Source organism: Delphinapterus leucas, chromosome 4 (assembly GCF_059928025.1).
Source record: "Delphinapterus leucas isolate spDelLeu-1000000601 "Yukka" chromosome 4, BTC_Dleu_Yukka2, whole genome shotgun sequence".
Classification (NCBI taxonomy): Eukaryota; Metazoa; Chordata; class Mammalia; order Artiodactyla; family Monodontidae; genus Delphinapterus; species Delphinapterus leucas.
This window is the reverse complement of record NC_143132.1, coordinates 120,465,912-120,475,232: the sequence shown is the minus strand read 5'-3', so window position 1 is coordinate 120,475,232 and position 9,321 is coordinate 120,465,912.

Sequence of the window (9,321 nt, the reverse complement as noted above, 5' to 3'; positions counted from 1 at the left end):
CTCAATGAAAAATGAGAAAAGTTAACCAGCTGAGCACAAGAGCAGAGGAGGAGGTATTAGAAGTTTGAAATGATGGATCAATGATTGTTCAACATCTCTCCTTCGGAAGGACTGTCAGCCACATGGAAGTAAGAATTGGATCTGTCTTATTCGCTGCTTATGCCTGGTACCTTGCAAGTTGTTGCACATGAAGTAATTGTTCAATGGACAATTGCTAGATGAAAGAATCAGCAACTGAATGCAAGTTAACGTCTCTTCTGGTTATTTATTACTGCATAACAAACCACCTTGAAACTCTGTGGCTTAAAGCAGACATTTATTAGTATCTCTCACAATTCTGTGGTCCTGATAAGCTCTACTGGCTAGTGTTCCCTTGGGATTGATTCCTCCCGTTGTGGAACACAGGCTCCGGACGCGCAGGCTCAGCGGCCATGGCTCACGGGCCCAGCCGCTCCATGGCATGTGGGATCCTCCCGGACCGGGGCACGAACCCATGTCCCCTGCATCGGCAGGGGGACCCTCAACCACTGCGCCACCAGGGAAGCCCCTTATGGCTTCTTAATTCATGTTTGTCTGGTGCTTGAGCTGCAGTGTCTGGGCCACCGGGGACTGGCTGGGCATCGCTCTCTCCATATGGCTTCTCCTTGTGGCTGGTGTGGTCTTCCTCACAACATGGCGGTCTCAGGGTAGTCGGATTCTTTCATGGTGGCTGGCTTCCTCCAGGGCTGGCTTCTCCTAGAATTAGTGTTCTAAGAGGCCCAAGTGGAAGCTGCAAGGCTACTTAAAACCTAGTCTTCGAAGTCTCACAGCATCACATCCATTATATTGTTATCAAAGCAGTCACAGGCCCCCCAGATTCACCGGGGGTGAAGGAACAGGCTGTACCGCTCAAAGGGGGAAAGAACTGATGCAGTTTTCTTGGAGACAATGTACAACATCCTCTATATGAATGTGTCCTGTAGACCTGGAATTTAGGTGAAAGGATAGAACTAGAGACAGAAAGTAGAAATCATAGACAGAGATAAGGAGTTGAATTCGTGAGATGAATTAGGTCCCTTAAGGGAGAAATTGTAAGAAGGTTGAAACTTGGAGGACATCCCTGCTCACCCCTCTCCACTCATCAAAGGTAAAGAAGAGAGAAGAGGAATGAGGGAGAGAGAGTGGTAAAGAGGAAGGGGGAAGGGTAGAGGGAAAGGGGGTGCAGAGGGAGAGGCGGAGGCAGGGAGGGAGGAAGGGGAGAGAGAGAGAGAGAGAGAGAGGATTTGGTATCTAAGTGTAACTGAGCAGGACCCTACCGTGCCTTCCTGGGACAGACCCCTCCCTCATAGCCTCTGCTTTAGCTCCTCTCTGAAGTACCTAGGTAATAGTATCTCATGCGTATTTCCTGAGTTTCTAAGATGCTAACCCCCCCACCAAACGGAAGAGATTAACTACTTGATGACCATGAGCACATGGCCCCCTGACCTACTGGCACCTAAGGATGGATAACGTTAACCGCCCTGTTACCTCAACATCAACCAATCAGAGAACTCTTCACAAGCTGATCACATACCCTGAGCACTCCCTCCCTCCACCCCCCACCCCTGGCCTTTAGAAATGCTTTGCTGAAACCCTTCGGGTAGTTCGGGGTTTTCTTGGGCACAAGCCACTCATTCTCGTTGCCAGGCCCTGCAATAAATCTTTCTCTGTCCCAAACTTCGACGTTTAGGTTTGTTTGGCCTCACTGTGTGTCGGGCACATGAACTTGTGTTTGGTAACATAACCGTAGCTTGTGGCATAAGTAAGAACCCACTTGCCTGAAGGGTAAAATCAAATTTGCAGATCTGTCTATTTTTAGAGACTATTAAGTCAACCCGATAAAATTAACGGTGGTTGCTGCCTTAGCCCTACATGGAGCAGAACTTTAAAACGTTCCACTTGGGTTTTAGCTTCTAGTTATACCCAGCGTTGTTCCAGTTTGGTTTAGGTTCAGGGCAGCGACAGTGCAGGTTGTTTCATTGATTCTTGTGGTAAATGTCATCATTCACATACCCCACGGCAGTGTTGATTAAGTTTCACAAAACCTTCCAAAAGGAGTGATTTTGGTTCAGCTCTGGGTTTGAAAAAAGATAATAGTTATGCCAGATTTAACATTGGGTTTGGGCTCGGGTCAGTTATCCAGCTCTTTCAATAATTTTCTTTTTTCTTTGCCAATTCAACCAATTCCTGGGTATACTTTGTATCTGAGTCTCAGTTTTCATTAAGAAATGAGATTTTTATCTTTGCAGAGTTGCAAAAAAAAAAAAATATAAAGCAGCAGGTCCTGTCAAAAGGAAAGGTGAATTCAATGGCAAATGATGGAACCGCAAAATGAGAGATCCAGAGACTCTAATGAGGAGGAACTAAAAGGACAGAGAACAATAGGGAGTAGAAAATGATGGAAAGGAGAGGAGGTCAAATTGTCTCCGTCGATCTGACATTTTCTCATAGAAACCTTTCCAGGATGTGGCAGTACTGTATCCATGCCTCCAAGGAAAGTGCTTTACTTATCACTTTATTTATCGTAGAATCATACACCGTGTGATTTTCGAACAAACGATAGCCAAATTAAAGTGTAGTTACAGTTATTTTATATTAGCCGGTGTCTGTAAATGCTCACGTTCTTACAAAGACTCTTCATGCCTTCTGCTCCTGGCTCAGAGTTAAAAGACTGGGATCAATGGCTTGGATTCAGCCTTGAGTTTATGAACAGTTTATGAAAAGCAATTACTCCTAGTTTAAGTTAAATTTCTCATATTGGGATGGCCTCAACATGGGGAAGTTAATACTGATGCTTAAGGCTGCTGGAAGGTACTTCCAAGATTATCCGTCCCTACCCTTCATTTAACAGATGAGAACACACAGGCACCTGAATCTGAGAGATAAACTTATTTACTTTATTTAAAGGAAAGTGCATTTCACAAGAGATTTTGTAGATAAACTTGTATAGATACTTTCAAAAAGATCATTAGTAGTCAATGTGTTAATCCCCCCCTACACCATCCAAATAAACTCATCCTTGTCAACAATGTTTTGAACTGAGCCACATCAAAACGTGAGATGTCTTTTGAACTTCCTTTCCAATATCTTTGAAGTCCAATATCTTTAGTCTGAACAGAAAATATCTATGTAGTGATACTGTATTAGTCAAGGCAACCTCACTGCTGTAACAAATAAAACTCCTAGTCAGTGGCTTAATAACAATATTTTGGGAAGTTATTTAGCTTGTGTTTCAATTTCCTCATCTGTAAAATGGGAATCATATTAGCACGTGCCTCATAATATTGTTTTGTGTATTAAGTGAGCTGATATTTGTAAAACACTTCGAACAGTGTCTGGCACATAGTAACCTGTGTAAGGGGTTGTTGAATGGATGAACGAATAAATGTATAAGCAAATGAATGAATCAAAATGCTCACTCTTGGGCTTCCCTGATGGCGCAGTGGTTGAGAGTCCGCCTGCCGATGCAGGGGACGCGGGTTCGTGGCCCGGTCCGGGAAGATCCCACATGCCGCGGAGCGGCTGGGCCCGTGAGCCATGGCCACTGAGCCTGCGCGTCCGGAGCCTGTGCTCTGCAACTGGAGAGGCCACAACAGTGAGAGGCCCACGTACCGCAAAAAAAAAAAAAAAAAGCTCACTCTTTCTCATTGTCCAGTGTGGGTGCTCCTGGTCTGTTGGTTTTCCCTGGGCCCGTCCAGGGTCCCAGCCTCCTTCCTTCTCAGGGCTCTGCTCTCCTTGAGGTGCTCAGGGTCCTCTCCATCCCCCCAGTAGCAACTAGCCTGAGGCCCCTGATGTGCCCTTCCCCTCCTGACATCAAATTTGGAAATGATTTAAAATTGTCCAAGAGGGGAAAGATGCTGATTCAGCCGCCACTACAGCAAAGAGACCTTATCTGAGAGATAGAGATAATGACTCCACCTCATTGGGCTCTTTTGAGAATTCCATAAAATAGCACATATAAGGTACCTGGCACACAGTACAAACACATGGCAGCCACTATTCATTTGTCATGGCTTGTTTACATTTGTCTTCTGTATTTTAGCTTTTCTTCTGTTCCTTTTCCTCCTCCTTCTTCTAGTCTTTACAAATAGGTATCTGTATTTAACATTTGTGTTGATATTTAATGACATTTCCCATAGTGTTAGATCTTATTTCTCAATGTCCCTCATGCCTTCCCAATTGTTTTGGCCTCTGGAAGAAACCTTCTGGATGAGGATGGGCAAAGTCCAAAGGCATCCTCTTCATGAACAGAGGTACTGATGCAGGTCATCTTTCAGGCTGAATTCTCCTTCATTCCTGTCTAAGCCAGCAGTCGGATTCCAGGTAAAGGATGAGAAGCAGTGACGGGGAGGGAACGAGGGTGCAGAAGTGTGAAACTTTATGTTCTTACTTCATATAACTTTTCCAAAGTAATTTATTTTTAGAAATATTTTCTTTCAATAAAAAAGTATTTTATAAAAAATACCAAAGAAAACTTCATAATCTTAGATTTACAATTTCTTAGTCGTTTAATTGTTTCCATTATGTGTGGATTTTTAGATTCAGCCTCAGATGGAACATCCTTCCTTTTTTTTCCCAGGTGCTTGGGGAAGTCACACCTTTGCCAGGCTTCACATGTCATCTACATCGCATGTCACCTTTTGTACCACCTAGTGCTTTCTTCTCAAAAGCAGTTTTAACACATTCACATTATAAAGCACAGAGAAGTAAGACCACTTTCTTTGAAATCTTGCAGTGCTCTTAAGATGACTAGAGACACTTGGCCTTAGTGCCGCTGGGATGATTAAAGAAGTCGATAGCCAACAACTTCCCAGTTTTCTAAATGACAGGGCAGCTAATGTGGCTGTTATTTTCCCTAAAGACGCAGTGAGATATTAAAAATACTCTTATTCGGGTCCTACCCCAGATTGATTACAGCAGGCTCTCTGGAGGTGAGACCCAAGCACAAGCGTGTTTTTACTCAAGCTTCCAATTCTGACGTACCTCCAGGGTTGAGAACCGCTGTGGTAGACATTCATAATCCTTCCTGAATCCACAGAGGAGGCACTCGATTATTTTATTTTTCTAGTAGTAGAGAGTTTACTGCCCATAACTGTATAAACATGATGGCATGTGAAGGTGAGAGGCCCAAAGACAACAGGAGCTGGACACTCTGTCCACTCTGTAGGTCAGAAGCCCCCAAAGTGTAGGTGCGGCGGCCATGATTCACTTCTCTGCAGCCCAAATTGCCTAAGGGGAGATGCAGTTGGCCTGTGGGGAATGAGGTTGTGCGATGCTGCTGGTGTTACCCTCTTGCTGAGGGTCCTGTGGTGAGGTACTCTGTAGGGATGGGAGCACCCTCACCATCCTACGTGCCCTAGTTGACAACCAAATTGACTATGTTTTCCAATTGTTGGTGAACCCTCTTCCATTTTCCCTCACCCTCTCACTAAACTCTGGTTTAACCAGGTCATTGTGATAAGCAAGGTGTACCAACTGTGACCCCACCAAAATTAGATCCTCTGTATTATTGCATATAAGTTGTGAAAATAAAGGATAGGTATTGGAGGGAGGTAGCATGAGGAGTAAGACATGTCATCTACTCATACAGGTTGATGTTTACGTAACATTTTCTAAGCACCTGCATTTTTCAAGTCCCGGCATTGTGCTCAGGGTTAAGGCCAACAGCAGCTGCTAGAAATTCTAAATTTCAGGATCCCCTCATCCCTAGACTTATAGAATCCTCAGTTGACTTGGATACACATTTAAGTTGGAGAAACACAGGACAAGGACTCAAAGATGGCTGTCTGTAAGGAGCTCCTGGCTCCTGGCAAAGAATACTTTTTTTAAAAAGGTAAAAACATGATCTAATTCGAAAAGATACATGCACCCCAATGTTTATAGCAGCACTGTTATAGCCAAGACATGGAGGCAACCAACACATGTTAAATGTCCATCAATAGATGAATGAATAAAGAAACTGTGACATTACACACACACACACATATACATACAATGGAGTACTACTCAGCCATAAAAAAGAAAAAATGTTGCCATTTGAAAAAACACGGATGGACTTGGAGGGTATTTTGCTATGTGAAATAAGTGTGACAGAAAGACAAATGCTGTATGCTATCACTTATATGTGGAATCTAAAAGATAAAACAAACTAGTGAATAAAATAAAGAATGGATTGTCACATATAGAGAAAAAACTAGTGGTTACCAATGGGGAGAGAGAAGCAGGGAGGGGCAATATAGGGGTAGGGGGAAAAAAGTGTTATTATGGTATTATATGAAATCATGTGTATGAAACTTTTGAAAATTATAAAGCACTATGGAATTTAAAGAATCTTTCATTCACTTTGAAAAACAGTAAAAACATGATCTTGGAAAAATATAATGAGGATGTGCCAAAGATTTAAGACATTAACCATGAGATTGAAAAAATGGCAAAACTGGTTCAAAAGAGGATAGGAAAAACTGCTAAATTTTGTCAATGGGAAAAAGAAAATGCTGGAATAAGATTGCAAAGTCCAATACAAAACCTGTTAATGTCCTACAGCAACCTAAAAACCTTAACCTTTGAGTTTATTTATTTATGATAACATATTTATACTGAAGTATAGTTGATTTACAATATTATTAGTTTCAGGTGCACAGCATAGTGATTTAGTATCTTTATAGATTATATTCCATTTAAAGTTATTATAAAATAATTGCTATATTTCCTTTTTTGTGCAATATATCCTTGTTGCCTATCTGTTTAGACACAGTAGTTTGTATCTCTTAATCCCATACCACTGTGGGTTTATTTTTTGATTGGAAAGAAATAGTTTGCCCCTTTACTGAGATACAAATCATTTGCAAATTATCAGTCTTCTACAAATTAACATCTAACTATCCTGAACCTGGCCTCTAATCAATAGAAAGTAATAGGGACTTCCCTGGTGGTGCAGTGGTTAAGAATCCGCTTGCCGATGCAGGGGACACGGGTTCGAGCCTTGGCCCGGGAAGATCCCACGTGCTGCGGAGCAGCTAAGCCCGTGTGCCATGACTACTGAGCCTGCGCTCTAGAGCCTGTGAGCCACAACTACTGAAGCCCACGTGCCTAGAGCCCGTGCTCTGCAACAAGAGAAGCCACCACAATAAGAAGCCCACGCACTTGTGCAATGAAGAGTAGCCCCCACCTGCGGCAACTAGAGAAAGCCCGCGCACAGCAATGAAGACCCAACACAGCCAAAAATAGATAAATAAATTAAAAAAAAAAAAAGAAAAGAAAGTAATAAGTCAAAAAAAGTTACTTTCCCTTTAGGCCTGCATATCAGATAATGCTTGAGTGTTACTTGAAAGGCTAGATGGTTATCTTAAGTTTGGGATAATTTCTTAAAAATTCAGAGAGGAGATGGATTGAGAAATCAATAATTGCAATAAAGTATCATAGGCAGGGAGTGGAATCAAGATGGCTGTGTGGGAAGACATGGAGTTCGTGTCTCCCCATGACTAGGGCACCTGCAGGACGCTGGTGGGAGACCTCAATGTCCAAGGTGTTGGGAGGAACCCCCAAGCAAACTGGTAGGATGTGGGGGGACTGAGGGGGGAGGAGAAGTGGAGGGCTGATAGGACTGGTGCCTCTGAGGGGGTGGCTGAGATGGGGGAGGGGTTCCCACACCTGAAGGGACCCTTGGGGGCTCGGATCAGCAGGGAGCACACCCAGCGTACCCCTTGCCCATTCAGCTGGAGAAGTCTGCCCAGCTCTTGGGCCAGGTCCTACACCCTCAGAGGCCCCCTCTGGGCTGTGTGCATCCTGGGAGCATAGGAGGGAGACTAGGGGGAGAAGGAGAACAGGAAAGGTAGTCAGGAGGGACCCTCCAGGACAGGAGGAGTGGGAGAGGAGCAGAGGGCATTGGTCCCACCCACTTGAGCCCAGGAAACTTACTGAGCTCTCACGTGGGGTCCCCCACTCTCTGAGACCGGAGGCGGGAGGCACGCCTGGGCCCCTTCTGTTCTGTTGAGCCTAAGCCCCACCACCCACACCCCCAGGGTCTTTTCCAGCCCTGTGGGTCCTAAGCACAGGCCCTGCCCACTGCCCAAACCTCACCATTGCTTAGGCCCCGCCTTCCACAGCCAAGGACTTTTCCACCTTTATTTTTCCTCCTCCTCTTTTTTGTACTATTGTGGCTCTGTTTACCTTCCAGTTGTTGTTTCATCTATATTTTTATTTTTATATTTTTTCTAACATATCTCTTAGTTTCCTAGTCTAATTTTATTTTTTGCTTTGTTATTGTTCTCCCACCCCTTTTTTTTTTTGTCTCTCTGCATGGCTTGTGGGATCTTGGTTCACAAACCAGGGGTCAGACTGAAGCTCCTGTGGCGGGAGCTCTGAGTCCAAACTACTGGACTAAGAGAGAACCTCAGGCCCCAGGGAATACTCATCAGAGTGAGGTCTCCTGGAGGTCCTCATCTCAGCACCAAGACCCAGCTCTACCCAGCAGCCTACAAACTCCAGTGTTGGAAGCCTCAGGTCAAACAACCAGTAAGATAGGAACAAAACCCCACTCATAAAAAAAGGAAAGAAAAAATGAGACGGCAAAAAAAATATGTCACAGATGAAGGAGTAAGGTAAAAACCTACAAGACCAAATAAATAAAGAGGAAATAGGTAATCTACCTGAAAAAGAATTCAGAGCAATGATAGTAAAGATGATCCAGAATCTCAGAAATAGAATGGAGGCGTGGACTGAGAAAATACAAGAAATGTTTATGAAAGATCTAGAAGAACTAAACAACAAACAAACAGAGATGAACAACACAATAACTGAAATGAAAAATACACTAGAAGGAATCAATAACAGAATAACTGAGGCAGAAGAATGAATAAGTGAGCCGGAAGACAGAATGGTGGAAATAACTGCCAAGGAGCAGAATAAAGAAAAAAGAATGAAAAGAATCGAAGACAATCTCAGAGACCTCTGGGACAACACTAAATGCACCAACATTTGAGTTATAGGGGTACCAGAAGAAGAAGAGAAAAAGAAAGGGTCCGAGAAAATATTTGAAGAGATTATAGTGGAAATTTTCCCTACGTGGGAAAGGAAAGAGTCACCCAAGTCCAGGAAGAACAGAGAGTCCCAACCAGGATAAACCCCAGGAGAAACACATCAAGACACATATTAATCAGACTAACAAAAATTAAATTCAAAGAAAAAATATTAAAAGCAGCAAGGGAAAAACAAAACATAACATACAAAGGAAACCCCATAAGGTTATCATCTGACTTTTCAGCAGAAACTCTGCAGGCCAGAAGGCAATGGCAGGATATACTT